We start from the raw sequence: 15,294 nt of genomic DNA on the forward strand, positions 1-15,294 counted from the left end.
CAGTGCTTTATTGATATTTAGAGGACAAACCTGACATGATCGTTGAATCTGAAATAACAGAAACATGAAAAATAAAGTAAAAAATCAGCACTGCTGATAGGAAAAAATTGAGGTGGACTGTAAAATGTCAAAAGTTCCAGTAAATCTTTTGGAAAAATTATATATGCCTGTAAAATGTATCTAGACCCAAAATAGAAGACCAGCAAGTCAGCTAGCATGTTGTATCTTTGGAAGACCTGAACAAACTACTTAGAGACTATGACCTGTTTACAGCTATACGGGTTGTAAATCAAGTTATTTCAACTATGAATGTTTATCAATACAAATTATCATGCAAAGATTTTATTGTGATCACATTTTATCTTTAAAGTTTAATAAAGATTGCAAAATAACACTTTTAAAAATGCAGGTAGTAATAGTAAAAATAATTCATTGTATTTGATAGTATTTTAATATGCTGCTATCTGTAGCGATTTTAAAATGAATGTCAACATATTCTGTATTTAAAATAATGTACTGATTGATATCAAATAGTAATCTGCTACATGATGTGTCATTTCACATATTTGTGTGATCATAGTAGTGCAACTTAATCATCAGAAAAACAATGTGCAAGGAAGTGCATTATTTACGGGGCATACATCGTAGACAAGGCTGAAAGCTCCGTCAAGTATGAGGGGGAGCGTAGAGAGCGCCCTCGTGCGACGGATTTTTCAGTCTAATCAAAGGCCCCCAATACCTGAAACGTATGGGATTGTTTTGTTAATAAAACAATAACCCGCATTTCATAGACTGTACATGACGGAAAATACTGAACAGTAGATCAACATTACTGTTACGGGGCACCAAATGACAACATTGCTAAGGGTACGTGACAGGGTCCACAGGGGCATGATTACGACCATATCTACATACATGTACGTTAATCCCAAACGTTGATTGCCAAGCTTAAAAGATGAAAATACAATACATTTCAAGCAATCTACACACCTAGAGATGTCATTGATATTGGCCGGTAAAAGGTTATTCACTTTCAGATTTAGGGTGAATTGTTTCTGAAAGTCCTGAATATACATGGCCTGATTTACAGTCTGTGTAAAGCCAGGTGTCGCCTAAAATCTTTCAGAAAGCACTAGCCATATACTATCGATGGTGCTTAAGATAGTATGCGCTCCAAAGGTGAAGGACCTAAATTTTCTCTCAGACTTCGTAATTTTCAACCATTTCTCACAAAATCAAGAATAAAAATTACGGATCACAGTGCAAAGTTGAGTACCAAATAACCTAACATTTACCGACATTTGAATTACAAAGTGGACGCCATTAATGTATTAGCCCTATTGGGTTAAAAGATAAAATTTTCGATTTTCGAAAAAAAAGACAATGAAAACGAGCCCGACAAGTGGCAGTTCCGAAAATAATTTATAAAAATTTCATAGTCCAAATATCTGTTCCCGGGAGGCAAATTATACGTAAAGTGTAATAAAAATACATTTGCGCAGGGAGAAAATGCTTTAGGCTTTCTGTATACCTTCAAGAAAACAGCCACAACCCATGGTAACTTGCGATTCGTTTAGTCGATTTATTTGCAGTTGTCCGGTATAACCCTATGGTAATGCATGCCTACTCGACGTTGCATTTAGGAAAATCAGCTGCAATTTAATTTGCATACGTACAGTGTGAGATATTACGTCATCGCGTACCCATCCATCATGAGGGAAAAGTTTTAAGTCTCTGAAGGTCGTTTGTCGAATATTTGGATTTCGCGAACAATGTATGGGGTTTTCAAATTTCCGTTCCAATTATGGATATTCAGATAATCGATGACATTGTTTCAGATTAAAGGGAAATAGTCGTCAAAACTGCGTCTGTGCGAGTTTCTTGTTCACAAACAATGTATTTCGTGCACGATATCTAGATGCACCTCATTATCATAGCTTCAACATTTAAATTATACGATGTGATAATGACAGACATGTTTTGACTTTCATCAATCACCGTCTTTCCTTGGATACAGTGTTTACATTGGTTGTAAGGGTGTCGTGCGACCTTTGAGCGCAGTTCCGACGACTGTATCCCTTGAAGCATTTGACTCGGAGGAGTTCGATGACTTGTAACCTGGACAAATGTGGTCACTGTGATGGCTATGCATAAACGAAGCACGCAGCCGATACTGTTATGGTGTTACCTCCATTCTTGAATATACATGACCGGCTATCCTCTATTCAGCGTGTATATGTAAGCACACATTTCGGTGACCGAGGACTTTAAAGTCGAAAATGTCCATCAGATACCATGTAGCTACACTTTGAGGGTGGATTGTACTGACAGCATTCTTGTGTTTAGGTTTACTCGACTTGGTCCCATGAAGTACTTCATGAAGAATTTACTTTCCCTGACGTTCCAGACCGGTCACGTTATGTTTAATCTATAGCTTCCTATTTTATTCGATTTTGGCGAGTTTTACGAAATCACCGTCAGTATAGCCAAAGCTGTTTTACCATTACATCTTACTCTCCAGGTATGAGTCTCGTTTTTAAGTAACATTTTTGCTGCTTTACTACATATATGCTACTCCTGTACCTAAAAAAATTACAAAGGTGACGTGATATATAGCAATCACACTCATTATTGGTAATGATCTCTAGTTATGCCCAACTAGTCATCCGGAACTCCTATGAATATGTCAACCTTTGGCCTGCTTTATATCTCAATAAACCGTATGTAAGTAATTACAAGGGCTAGAGGTTTCGTTTGTTTGGATATCAACGAGTGTTGTAACCAACTCATTCCCCCAAGTACAGTGGAATTTGATCGAGTGTCCGGTTTGCCTTGTCGAGCTCGACAAGTCTATATGTTGCTTATCAATAGAAAAGTAAACATTTGCAACAAATTGAGTCTTTGGTGTTAGCTTACAGCGCGCAGTGAACGTTTCCCATACACTGTCTTGTCTACAATCAACACGGTCGTTTCTGCATGCAACTCACAATAAACTTTACACTGCACCAAATACACATTAATTTGGGAACTTTATGAAGAAACACGTAAATTCTTTTCAAAATAAACTTTTTTCCTCTCGATGTCAGTAATCACGACAACGGTCCCTTTAGCATAGTCTGTAGCAGGTCCAGCGCAGTCTACTCTATATGATACAATACAACAATATTATCAACCAGAAAATTCTTAACACCTCCTGCTTGAAATTTTTTCTGCTTTCTCTTTTGTCTCAGAACAGTTAAATGAAACTTTCTTACTGGACACTTCTCCAAATACATGACACAGCTACAAAATAGACTAGAAGACAAGTGTCAATTTTACACATGCAAGTGCAATTCTCAACCAACACTGTACATTTTGTGCCATTAAATAACATACCCAGTGTTTCAAAATAGTTCGCGGTATTTTGGCACCTAATTTCCCGGACGGCATCATACACGGCAACGGTTAAGTTAGCATGGAGGAGACGGCAATATCTCTCTGCCTTCAAAATATTCTTCACCTTGCTGAAGCATGTGTTCAACTGAACGCGCCCAGAGTCAGTCGGTTGATGTTGAGGACTTTCTCGAGATATAGATCCGACACTCGAAAAATATGTCAGTGAGTTTCGTCAGAGTTGTATTTGTCAAATCAAAGTACATGTAAATACCTGAAATGAAACCTTGATGATGAGTAGTGCAGTGTCAAGCTTGTTGTGAGTGGCATGCTGAAACGACTGTCGTGATTGTAGAGTAGTCAGTGTATGGGAAACACGCTGTAATCTAAACACCAAAGACTTTTCTAACGATATTCAACATGTAGACTTGTCGAGCTCTGCAAGGCAAACCGGACACTCGATCGAATTCCGCTGTATTGATGACCTTTGACCGGACTTTCATGTTTGTCAGCAACCACAAGAGCTATAGGTTTGGGTTTTTCACAGTCTCTCTATCTACAGAAGGGCTGTGGTTTTTCGTTAGTATTGACTAGTATGTGACCAAAATTTCTCCGATTTTTTTCGAATTACCTTGGTGACCTTTTAGCGACTTTAACGTATCTTGGCAACCATGTGGGCTGGAGGTTCAACTTTTGCTGGATATGATCAGTATTGGACAATGTTTTCGAGAATTTGGGAATGACCTTGACTGACCTTTTCCCATACTTGCTTTGCTTCTAGATTTATTTCCTTTTTAGTCCCCACGGACCACCGTCCGGGGGACTTATAGGTTTGGTAATTAGAGTGATATATCCACAAATACTGTGTTAAATTTGATGAAACTTGGTACAGATTTTGATCTCATAGTGTTGTAAATACAAATCAATGACACTTAGTGGTATCATATATATATTTAAATTAATTGGTAGTTTCATTTACATAATGGATTTTTGTTTTTAGGGTGAATGTCCAAGTACTGCATCAAACTTTATGAAATATGGTAACGGTGATAATCTGTCAGTGTTAGGATATGATGCAAAAATTTTGGCAGCATCCTGTCGATTAACTACTAAATGATTCATTTTATTGACTTTTGTAAGTAGTATGGCAGCTTACAGTAGTCCTCTCAGAGGACTTGTAATTAACCCTTTTCCTGCCAGACAGTATCAATTCCCCATCAGCCAAGTCAGTAAAAAGCGATTTTGAGCCAAAACACGACGTATTTTAACCACTTGGCTTGGTCTGTTATAGCATCTTTAGTAAAAAAAAAAATCAAGTTTACATTATTTATGTTTTCAACTGCCTTCAAATGTACAGTATTATGTTTAAATAAACCATATGGAATATGTTGTGTTTCATTAATTTTACCATCTTGACCTGGTGGTAAAATTGGACTTGGCAGGAAAAGAGTTAAAGTACCCATTAACAACTTGGGACTGTGTCATTGTCAATGACTTGTTTGAACAAAACTTTATGAATACACAACAAACAGCTAACTTAACTGTTCAATTTCGGCGCTGTCAAATGCTTTGCCCCAAAATGTCGTTGCTTCCTGCTTTGATAAGTCATCTGATTGTGCCCCATGAGAACATTTTAAGAACGCCGTGTTTTCGATATCAATTTGTCGTGTATATATATATATATATATATATATATATATATATATATATATATATATATATATATATATATATATATATATATATATACACATATACATATATAATGTATCATACATGAATCACACAAAAGTTCAAGTATTAATGAAGTTTGGTAATAGAGAGGTTTAGTTGTGCGTTCCCGACTATTTTTGCTGTGCATATTTTTCTCATAAACATGCGAAATTCGTGTAATTTTTAAGAAAAACATGAATTTCGTTAAGTGAGGACCACTTTATAGTAGCTCGTTGTACCCTCGAACTACCTTAAATCGGCCGAATTTCTTTGATACAGTTATTTAGGTGGTTTAGAGGATTCTTTTAGAAGCCGTAAGACAAAAAGTGGAATGCGACTACAACATTTCATTCATGTAAGGAAATTATCGCAAGTATCCTTGTGCAGTTGCAAACTCTACGAAATATTCTGATATCAAAGATGTTGCTAATTTACAATGATACCTTTTGAGTTTGCTTGTCTAAATTCGTGGAAATCATTGAGAAAATCTCAAAAATACTACACGTAATTATGACTACGTGTAGAAGTGTTGTTTGACGTTCGGAACGTCTGTGCTACACGTACGCGACGTCTGGTTATCACGTGACAAGACGCTAGGCGTACTGATCGAACATAATTACGTGTAACTAATTCTCTCTATTTTCTTCTAGAAGAAAACTTCTAGTCTGTTGAAAAATTACTTTCCATGTTTGTGCACGATTATGTACACAAACACAAAATATGTAGATTTGAGCGCATGTGTTAGGATACTGTTATCCGAACACTTGGTCATGGAATCTATTAGAACGTAGGAGAGTGTCCACGCTGTGGCCGTTAAATTATTGGCGGTAACGACACGAACGTAAAAAAAGTAATTTACACATTCACACATATTTGGAAATAGAACAGATGGAAAAGTCTACACAGACAATTTTTCTGAATGAAAGAATGAGTGAAAAAAAAGGCCTTGGTTTAGACTTTTGTAACAGTCTTTGCCAGTCTTTGTCTTTGTTATTGATAAAATAAAATAAAAAATATTTAAAAAAAATGGTGAATATATATATATATATATATATATATATATATATATATATATATATATATATATATATATATATATATAGTATATTACTTGAAGTAATTTGTGCCATTACGCTCTACTTTAGCATCGAGCACTGTTATTTCCCACGTCACTAGGACATCCGTATATATATATATATATATTATCTATATATAAATATATATATAATATATATATATATATATATATATATATATATATATATTATATATATATATATATATATATATATATCAATTAGAGTTTATTGAAATTTGCAGGCTAAACAAAACCAGAATCGCACATGATGTGGGTTTGAGGTCGTCTGTGCACAATGGTGTCTGTCTCGTCTCGGTCTCAGGTGATGTTATGTAACATTACGTTGTTACACAGTGGTAGCTGTTTGGGGAAAGGACGTGAAGCCACTGTCGATGCGGGAAGCCCCAGTCACGGGTGCCAAGAGGGAGGGGAAACCCCGGGAGGCTTTCGATACAATTCTGACCTCCTTGGGTGAATTTGGACCGTATCAAAGGAAACTCTTGTGTTTAATGCGGCTTTCTTGGTGGACAGTCCGTTCATCGTGTGTTTGCGCAAGTCTTCATAAGCGATGATGTCGACTTCGTGTGTCAGGCAGAGATTCAAAACGGTCATCCCTGAACGCGACGTCCTTAAGAACAACGTGGATCGTTGAAGATAGAGGAGGGTGTGACATTTTTGATAAAAAATTCACCGAAAACCGGTCCACGCTGTACTCGAGTACTGACTTCTTATCCGGAGGTGCTGATAACAGCACGTTGTTTATACCACCAACGTAGAAGGGCGAATATGCGCAAAATGGGGTTACGACCGGTCACAACACCAATCCACCACAGTCACTGAGGTATTAACACGTATGATATTGTAACATTGCTTGATATTGTTGTGTTTCAGTCTGAACTATAGACTGAAATTTTAAAAACTGCGTTATTGTAACATACCGTTAGTAGTTTGCGTGGGTCAATGGAGACTTATTGTGTTTTAACTGTTTGCTATGAAGCAGAATAGGGCAAGTACAAATGTGCGAACATATAGTATTTTACTTAGGGGTGGACCATTGATTTCGAGAGGGGAGTCAGCAATAGCAAAAACATTCAATCACAACATGGGTTTCAAAATACAGTGTTATACAGAATTGTTTTAACTGTTTTTGCTGTATTAAAATGTTCAGTATATCAACTACTAATAACAATTTATGTTCTATTTTCCAGAGTATTGAAATGCCCAGTATTCAGTTTGTGTACACAGCAAATATATGCAAAGTGAATTAATATTGTGTACAAATGGATCTTGCCCGGACAAAATTTAATTGTGAACAACAACAATGCATTGTGTACACGTAATGGCTGTAATTCTTGGTATATCAACATGGAGAGTAAAAAAAAACTAACATTAAACAAAAATACCGAGAAAACATCAGGAAACGTTACGGTTTCTTGCTTTTTACGTTTAATTATTTAATCATGTAAAAAATGTATATCTTGCACATATGTTATCTTTGCACAGTACACAGTACTTCTTGATTAGTCAACATATACAAATCATGAAAAATGTTACATCTATATATCTGCAATGTGCTATAATATTTTGTCTTTATGTTCAATTTGTAGTTATAAATTCTTCCTAAAACTGTTTATGTAGTTATTTTGAATTCACTTTGATTGTTCTTACAGATGTTCACATTCAAATACTTACTTGTAAGTTGTGACAAAATAAGCTGTAATAGCTGTCCAGAATATCAAAAAATGTTGTACAGAAAATGCCTTTCTGATTGCTTGAAGTTTGAACTGTGGTTTTCAAATACAAAGCATTCCAAAAAATGGCGTTTTATAAAACATTTACAGCAAATTGTCAAACGGAAGGTTTTTAAAGAAAAAATGTAACAAATCCTCCTTTTACCTTTTCCTGGAGTACATAGCCTTTCTAAGTTTAAGAAAGCTAGCAGTAATTCATTTGTAAACAACTTGAAATTATTCAGAATACTAGTACACTTTCATGCATACTCAGGTTTCTGCTCATTAATGCCATATATCCTATGCAACAGATTAATTAGAGATTAATTATCAATCAATCTATGAAACCTTGGCCATAATTTACTACTGTAGGCGCGGCTGCAGAGTCTACTGAAGACGCAGTCTGCTGTCTCAGGGTACATCAAAACAGTTTTTTACAGACTTGAATTATTTTTTTCATGCATACTGGGCAGACAGTCTTGTTTTCATAAATGGCTAGCAACAATTTTCATTTCGAAAATCTTCTAGCCCCCTCCCAGAAATCAAAAGGATCCACCCCTTATGTCAATGATCGACTCAGGGTCAGCCGGGCCATGTAACGCACTATAACGTATTGACAATGAAACAAGGTCTACTTGAATAATGAAGCGATGACTCGTTAGATAAAGGCTAATGTGCAGGATCTCGGAAGCTGTGATCCAATTGGTTCCCTGAATCTCAGTATACCGTTATCATTGAATTATATACAATAGACGCCTTAAGTTGCTGTGAATAGTGACAAGTAACCTTCGAGCTGCACATTGATACTGTCGTACAGATATCTGCCTCCCTGTTAGTACGTCATAAATATCTCAAAACAGCCGTCGGGATTGACCAGACATATCTCTAAAATGGCTGCACCACAGTGGATAAATTTTCCGGTGACGTTGATAATATCAAGACTAGGGCATGGCATTCTGAAACATGGCTTGAACTTTATGTCAGCTAGTCACTAACTGCAAAGTCAATGTCATCGCAATGTTGTGGTCAGAGTCATTACGGATAAGTAACAGGTATCGTTAGCGTTGTGGTCATTGCGAGGGAATTGCTTTGCATCCTCGTCCCCAGGCAAAATCAGCTCCACTAAGGGGAGTAATAAACAGATAGACTGCATCATATGCAAGTATATAGTACATACACCATGATACTGTTTTTCTTTTTAGTGGAACCTGTATGTGTGACAGAAAATGGCTGAGGGAACTAGCCTGTCTGTAGTCTACGCTGGAATGACTGTAGGATCCGGCATCTGCGGAACAATTTCGGATAGGTGACTTAAATCCACCATTATTAGAAGCGTGGCCTTCTGGAAAAATCCTCTCATTTTTATCGATGACAGCAAATCGAACTCCTGAGTCATGTATTAACAGTTTTTCCGCAGTGTTGGTCGTTTTATGTTGTCTATTTTTATGAATCATACACTTTCACGTAGTCACAATGGTCCATTATTACAACCGCGCATAGCTGTCTTTTTGCATCAGATGCCCTATTCAGGATTATATCGTCTGTTCAGTCATGATAAATTAATGTGATCGCCTATGTTCATTGATAAAAGCTTTCTCGACAACTATAGTATGGTAAACACCTATTACCTGGTCATAGGGGCTATAGTACCCGTTTATTGCCCGAAGGGCCGTGTGTTACCAGAAACACATCGCTGTTCCTCGAGGCCATAGGCCGAGGGGTATAGCGATGTGTTTCTGGTAACACACGGCCACGAGGGGTAAAAAACGGGCACTATGGCCAGAATAAAGACCAGATTATAGGTGTTTCATAACACACCACAGGCTCATGTTGTATTATGTTATAGTTTTTAATGTTTTGATATTTTGAACTGCAACAATCCATTGTGACAAGTTTACTTCGTGATATTTCCACAGCGGTTACAGTATGATCCCACTTTCTTCCATAATATTCTAAGCATACTCAGCAACATCCTTGTTGCACGTGGAATGGAATATCTGTCTGTTTTAGAGAGAGGCCCGTCGCTAATTCCCGGGCGCACATCACGATCGAGTCATCCGCCATTGTTTGAAAGCTGCAGACAAGACTACGGTCACGTTACGAGGCACTTTTCCAAATTTGGTAAAGACTTTCCCTAGGGAAATAGTGTTTCAAAAATACCCTCTGACGTCACTTTTGTCGATTCAGTGGGGACTAGACATATCGATTTTCTCGTCACGTGACGTATTCTGGCGAATCGCAACACCGAATGAGCATGTGGCGTGTTACAAATACAAATAATCCCATGACGTAACGCTGGGCCCCTTGGGTAATAAGGGGCGCTATAGCCCTCATGACCAGGTAATTAGGTGTTTTAAAGCGATGTCCACTTTAATTATAGTAAGGCCATTTAAAGAAAATTCTTTGTTTGCCGTCCTTGATTTTTTGGAAAACCTACTGGCCAGCCAGGAGAAAAAAAACAAACACAGACAAAAACACAAGTGTATTAACATAAGCTCAATTTAATTTTGTTTCCTTTGGAAAAATAATATTTATTGTAATAGTGTTAACATTGTGTTTGTTTTCTTAATTTTCTCTGAAAACCTACCAGCACGCGGACGGCATACAAATTACTTTGTTTAAAGCGCCTCCGAATGTATATCTGCTTAGTGATTGCAGGTACTTGTAATAGAAACTGTTCATTCATAGAAGCCGTATAGATAAACGGTAACTCATATCTTCATTACTGATCGTCGTACATAAGAACCCCTTTTCTTGGATGGTAGTTCCTACAATAGTTCTGTTCATTTGAAATAGTGTGACCTATGTTGACGGTTGTTGCACGTGTTGATTTTGTTCATATGAATTTATCTATCAGGAACATCCTTTCTGTAGAGATTTTGGTCGCATTGACATTAAACCTCAGCGTCTCTCCATTTTAGCCAATCAGGAAATGTTCCAAAATGCCACGTGATTCCGTCTACTTTCTAGGTATGGAAGACTGCGGGCGATTTCCTCGGCTTTGCTTATCCAAAGCATCTTTTGCTTCCTGTCTGCGGCATCGCCACATCTCTCCATGTTCATTTTCTGTCAGTTCATCGTTGGCTGCTCATACCCAGGTATACTGGTGGCATCGTTTACATACGGTATGTTGCGTATAGAATCTAAACACTAACTAGACCGATAATTTTGTTACCTGAAAAATCATAGCTTTTTGAGGCTAATTTGTATGCGATGATATTCCATAAACTATTTCCATTTATCAAGTCTTTGGTGCAAATACATCACCTTTCCATTCATTTTTGTAATTTTTCAATTTCCTTCGACAAGTATGTCCATGACTCATGATGATTCTAATACGACGGTTGCTAAATAAGACCGAATCATTGATCGACCAGGAAAACGCAGTACGTGGAAGAACTTACAGGCGGGCAATATATCATGCTACATACCAATTTATTTTCTTCTCCTGAAGAAAGATCGGAGAAATGGTTTGATGGCCAAATATTCATCTAGTGAACAATTTTGGGCCAATGCATTTTCCTATTGACAACAAGTCATGGTCCTTGTATTTACATCTTCAAATGATGTTCATGACATGTAATATACTGTGTGTAAGCGAACACACACATTTTGGAAATTAACCACGTGATGCAGTGTTGCACAAGTTCCAAGCGTTTGGAAGAATTAACATTAATTAACATATAATTAACAGAAGATGAAGCAGATAGTTGATGATGTTTTTTGTTGAAATTTGCAACTTTTGAGGACTCACTTCACCTTCTCACAATTAACACACAGTTATCGAATGGACCGGACCTTCGAAGCGAGCAATCATGGGAAATATGCTGGCGTTGATGTTTCCTGTGGGTCACATGATCTTTGCTCTCGTTGCCTATTTGCTGAGGCACTGGAGGCTGCTACAATTGTTGTGGGAATACCTCAGTTGGCGCTGCTATTCGTCTTTGTATTCAGGTGCGAGTCTGTCGGCCGGTTCTTTTCTGAGGGGGACCGTAGCCGTTTGTTATCTCCATACCACAATCCGAATGCTTCTCGCGACCTTAAATAGCGTTTGCCTCGTGCGGGGGTCTACATGATATTAAAATGCTTTGACACTACGTTTTGAAAACAGAGTTTTATTCATCAATCGCTTAAAATTCATTTCTGATAAGTGAATCGTATGATTGTGTGTGTTGCCATGTTGATCCAGTCAAGTTTGTTCTTCAAGTCGGGAAGCTAGAATGTCTACGGTGCGGCTTCGTTGTATTTGTGCCAGTTCGAGCTATTTTGCTTTTGTAAAGTTTGGCATTTATAAGTGTATCGCTTACATTTCTGTTTCTTTTGTATGTAATCATTAGTTGCTTTTGAAACAGATTTCAAACTTATCAGAATGCAAAGCTCAAACTTAGGTGAGGAAAAAAGTAAAATTGGTCCCTTCCCCTGTTCATGACACCGTCACAAGTTTTCGATCAGATGCTGTTCTAATAAACACTCTAAACAGGACACAACTCTTGGCAAATACAATTGACTCTGTTAATTGTACACTGAAATTGAAGTAGTTTTCGTATTTTATATATTGCAGACTCTTCCAGAATCACCAAGATGGTTGCTTTCACTCGGGCACGTGAACGAGGCTGATATCATCATACGAGAAGCGGTGCGGGCCAATCAAAAGACACTTCCAAGTTCCTATTTTACGTATACCAGGTTATCATCATACGTAAGAGGAAAATAGTATTTATATCGTTCGCCACTGGATATGAAATAAACGTGTTGACTCATTACAGAGAGATAGGTATTGGCGTATTCGTCAAGAGCTCTCGAGATCAGGCTGCTGTGTTCAAGGCCCATGCTCCATATGGTGAAGTTGCTGGCCGAATATTTGTGTACTATTGTAGTGTTATGGAAAGTTGAGGACCTCAATGTCCGTCGTACAAGGGCTTTTTCACTACCTCTCCCCTCTTTCTGCCCTTTCTAGTGATCGATTTTAACCTTGTGTGTTTTGGATGCTTTTCGAGATATGACCTCGAATATATACCCATCATCATTACGCAGGACTTGCTCATTTATTATGTGTCTCGCGTGCTTTTGATAAATCAACGAGAGAGAGAGAGAGAGAGAGAGAGAGAGAGAGAGAGAGAGAGGAGAGAGAGAGAGAGAGAGAGAGAGAGGGAGAGAGAGAGAGAGAGAGAGAGAGAGAGAGGAGAGAGGGAGGGAGAAAGAGAGAGACTGACGTAAGAAAAAAACTAAAAACACTATCGTGATATGATCCAGAGACTGTAGTCTGCATACCATTGCATCTTCAGAACTTATTAACGAAATCTTACAATTGATATACGTCTAAAAAGTCGTCGAGACTGTCATTCAATGCTACTTTTGAACAACACTGAGTACTTGCTGGGTTTTTATCTTTCTATATCAACTTAGGGTGACCGTCCTCAAAAGATAAAGACGCAAAAACCGGAGACAAGTTCCAAGTCACGCAGTAATTCCCACAATTTCACGGATTTGTTCAAAACGCCAAAACTTCGACAAACCACACTAATCATTCTGTGTAACTGGTGAGTTATTGATATTTAACGATTTCGGGAGACGGAACGAGGATTTGAAATATTTAACAATTTTATAAATTTACATAATTCCAGGAGGTCCAGCTCTTTCGTAAACTATAATGGGGCTGCATGCTTAAATACATAAATACAAGAGACGAACAATCAATTCAAGACAAAAATACTGTTTAAAAGGCGTAAGACAACCATGCGCGTTATGCCTGATGGCAATGGTTTCCGTAAAATGTTAAGGGCAGGGTCATATCGTCTGCGGCTGCGCAACTTTCCCGGTGACAAACATTGCCTCTTCAAAGAAATTCGCGATGAATGTCAAACAACTATGAAGCAAAGTCAGCATTTGATACATGTTCATAGCTTACTAGTTTTGTGGCTGTCCAATCACCGCAAGAGTTTCACCAAATCAGCTGTTGCGTCCCTTCGTTTATATGGATCTGCTTCGGCCGCGGTCACCAGTGTCGGTACAACCGCCACTCTGAAATGTTGAATATGCACAAGGGATATCGGGATATGTGTTGAACATGACAAACGGAGTCGTGCACAGCCGCAGACAGGGCGACCACCCTCCCTGTAAATGCACATCGATAGCCAATTTAGATTATTCTGCCTACCAATATGAAATCCCTTTATGCTTGTTCTTCACATTGCACATGCTTACCCGCGAAGATCTGTGCTTTGATAATTTGTTGCAAACATTCTATTGTCATCTTCTTCCATCCACTTGCAAGCAAGGCGTCGGTAGTTTTATTCAAACAACATACAGATTCATTTCTGTCCGTTGATGCCGTAAGCCAATGTCATATTTTAGAGATATTGCTATATTGCTACTTCCCTGGACTTCCTTCCTTTTCAGCCACAGTTTGAATATATCTTCTCAAAAAGTTAGCCGGCTTTGTCTATTTTTCATAGCCGTAACAGTCTTGTATGAATATGTATACTCTAGTTATCATGACAACCATTGCATGATCATCGATTTTCCTAATATACACTTTAAACAATTGAAGAAAATATACAATTTATTTAATAAAAGCAAAGTAGTCAATATGCGGTACTTATTATATTTCATTCAGGTTTTCAGTTGTTTTGCCTTATTTTGGATTATCGGTGTTTTCGACGTCACTTGCCGGCAACAGATATGTCAATTTCTTCCTGTCTGGGTTTGTAGAAGTAATGGCTATATTCATTTCGTCGTACCACTATAAACCGCGGGGGCGCCCTAGCCGATCGCAGTGTTCGTCTCATGGCGGCGGGTTTTGTACACTGTAAAAAATAGCGGACGCTAGACGCGTCTTTACGCGTTCAAAATGTACATGTCGGTGTTCAAATTTGAACGGCTAGTGTTCATATTGTTAACACTAGTGTTCATAATATTAACAATGATGTTCTAAACCTGAACACTATGTGTTAACAACGATCTCCTTCAAGTGTTCAAAAACTCAGCATCACAGAAATTTTACAATACTGTGAAACAATTAACAGTCTTTTGTGTTTTTTCTTTACAATGGCTATATTAAATTTACTATTGCTTCACTGTCCGGCAAAAGTACACGGATTTTGGTGTAACGAATTTCACACTAAGTGAAAAATATTTCCGGCCTACAATTGCTGAAAGCATGTTTTTTCTAAAAAAGGAAGTATACAAAATAATTTTACACGTTTATTACGGGTTGAAAGTTTAAAAATTAGAAAAGAAAATCAGAAAACCACCATGAACGTTTTAATTTTAACATCGGCGTGCAAGGGGCGTTCTACTTCTTAACACTTGGTGTTCAAGTTTGGTGTCTTTCCTATCCCATGATGCATCAAAACGGAAGTTGCGACATTTTTCTTGTAAGCGCACCCTGAAGTCGTGATC

At 37.7% G+C, this 15,294-nt stretch overlaps 2 long non-coding RNA genes across 2 annotated transcripts; both read left to right on the forward strand.

The window, feature by feature from the left end:
* Positions 1 to 9,115: 9,115 nt before the first annotated feature.
* Positions 9,116 to 11,796, forward strand: LOC139128099 (uncharacterized). The gene is made up of 3 exons (XR_011551185.1): positions 9,116 to 9,199; positions 10,864 to 11,018; positions 11,674 to 11,796. It is a non-coding gene; the product is annotated as an uncharacterized lncRNA (long non-coding RNA).
* Positions 11,797 to 12,458: 662 nt separating this feature from the next.
* Positions 12,459 to 14,630, forward strand: LOC139128077 (uncharacterized). Its single transcript, XR_011551175.1, has 3 exons — positions 12,459 to 12,592; positions 13,300 to 13,433; positions 14,510 to 14,630. It is a non-coding gene; the product is annotated as an uncharacterized lncRNA (long non-coding RNA).
* The last annotated feature ends 664 nt before the right edge of the window (positions 14,631 to 15,294 follow it).

The sequence above is a fragment of the Ptychodera flava genome, unplaced genomic scaffold, assembly GCF_041260155.1.
Source record: "Ptychodera flava strain L36383 unplaced genomic scaffold, AS_Pfla_20210202 Scaffold_43__1_contigs__length_1316584_pilon, whole genome shotgun sequence".
NCBI classification, from domain to species: Eukaryota; Metazoa; Hemichordata; class Enteropneusta; family Ptychoderidae; genus Ptychodera; species Ptychodera flava.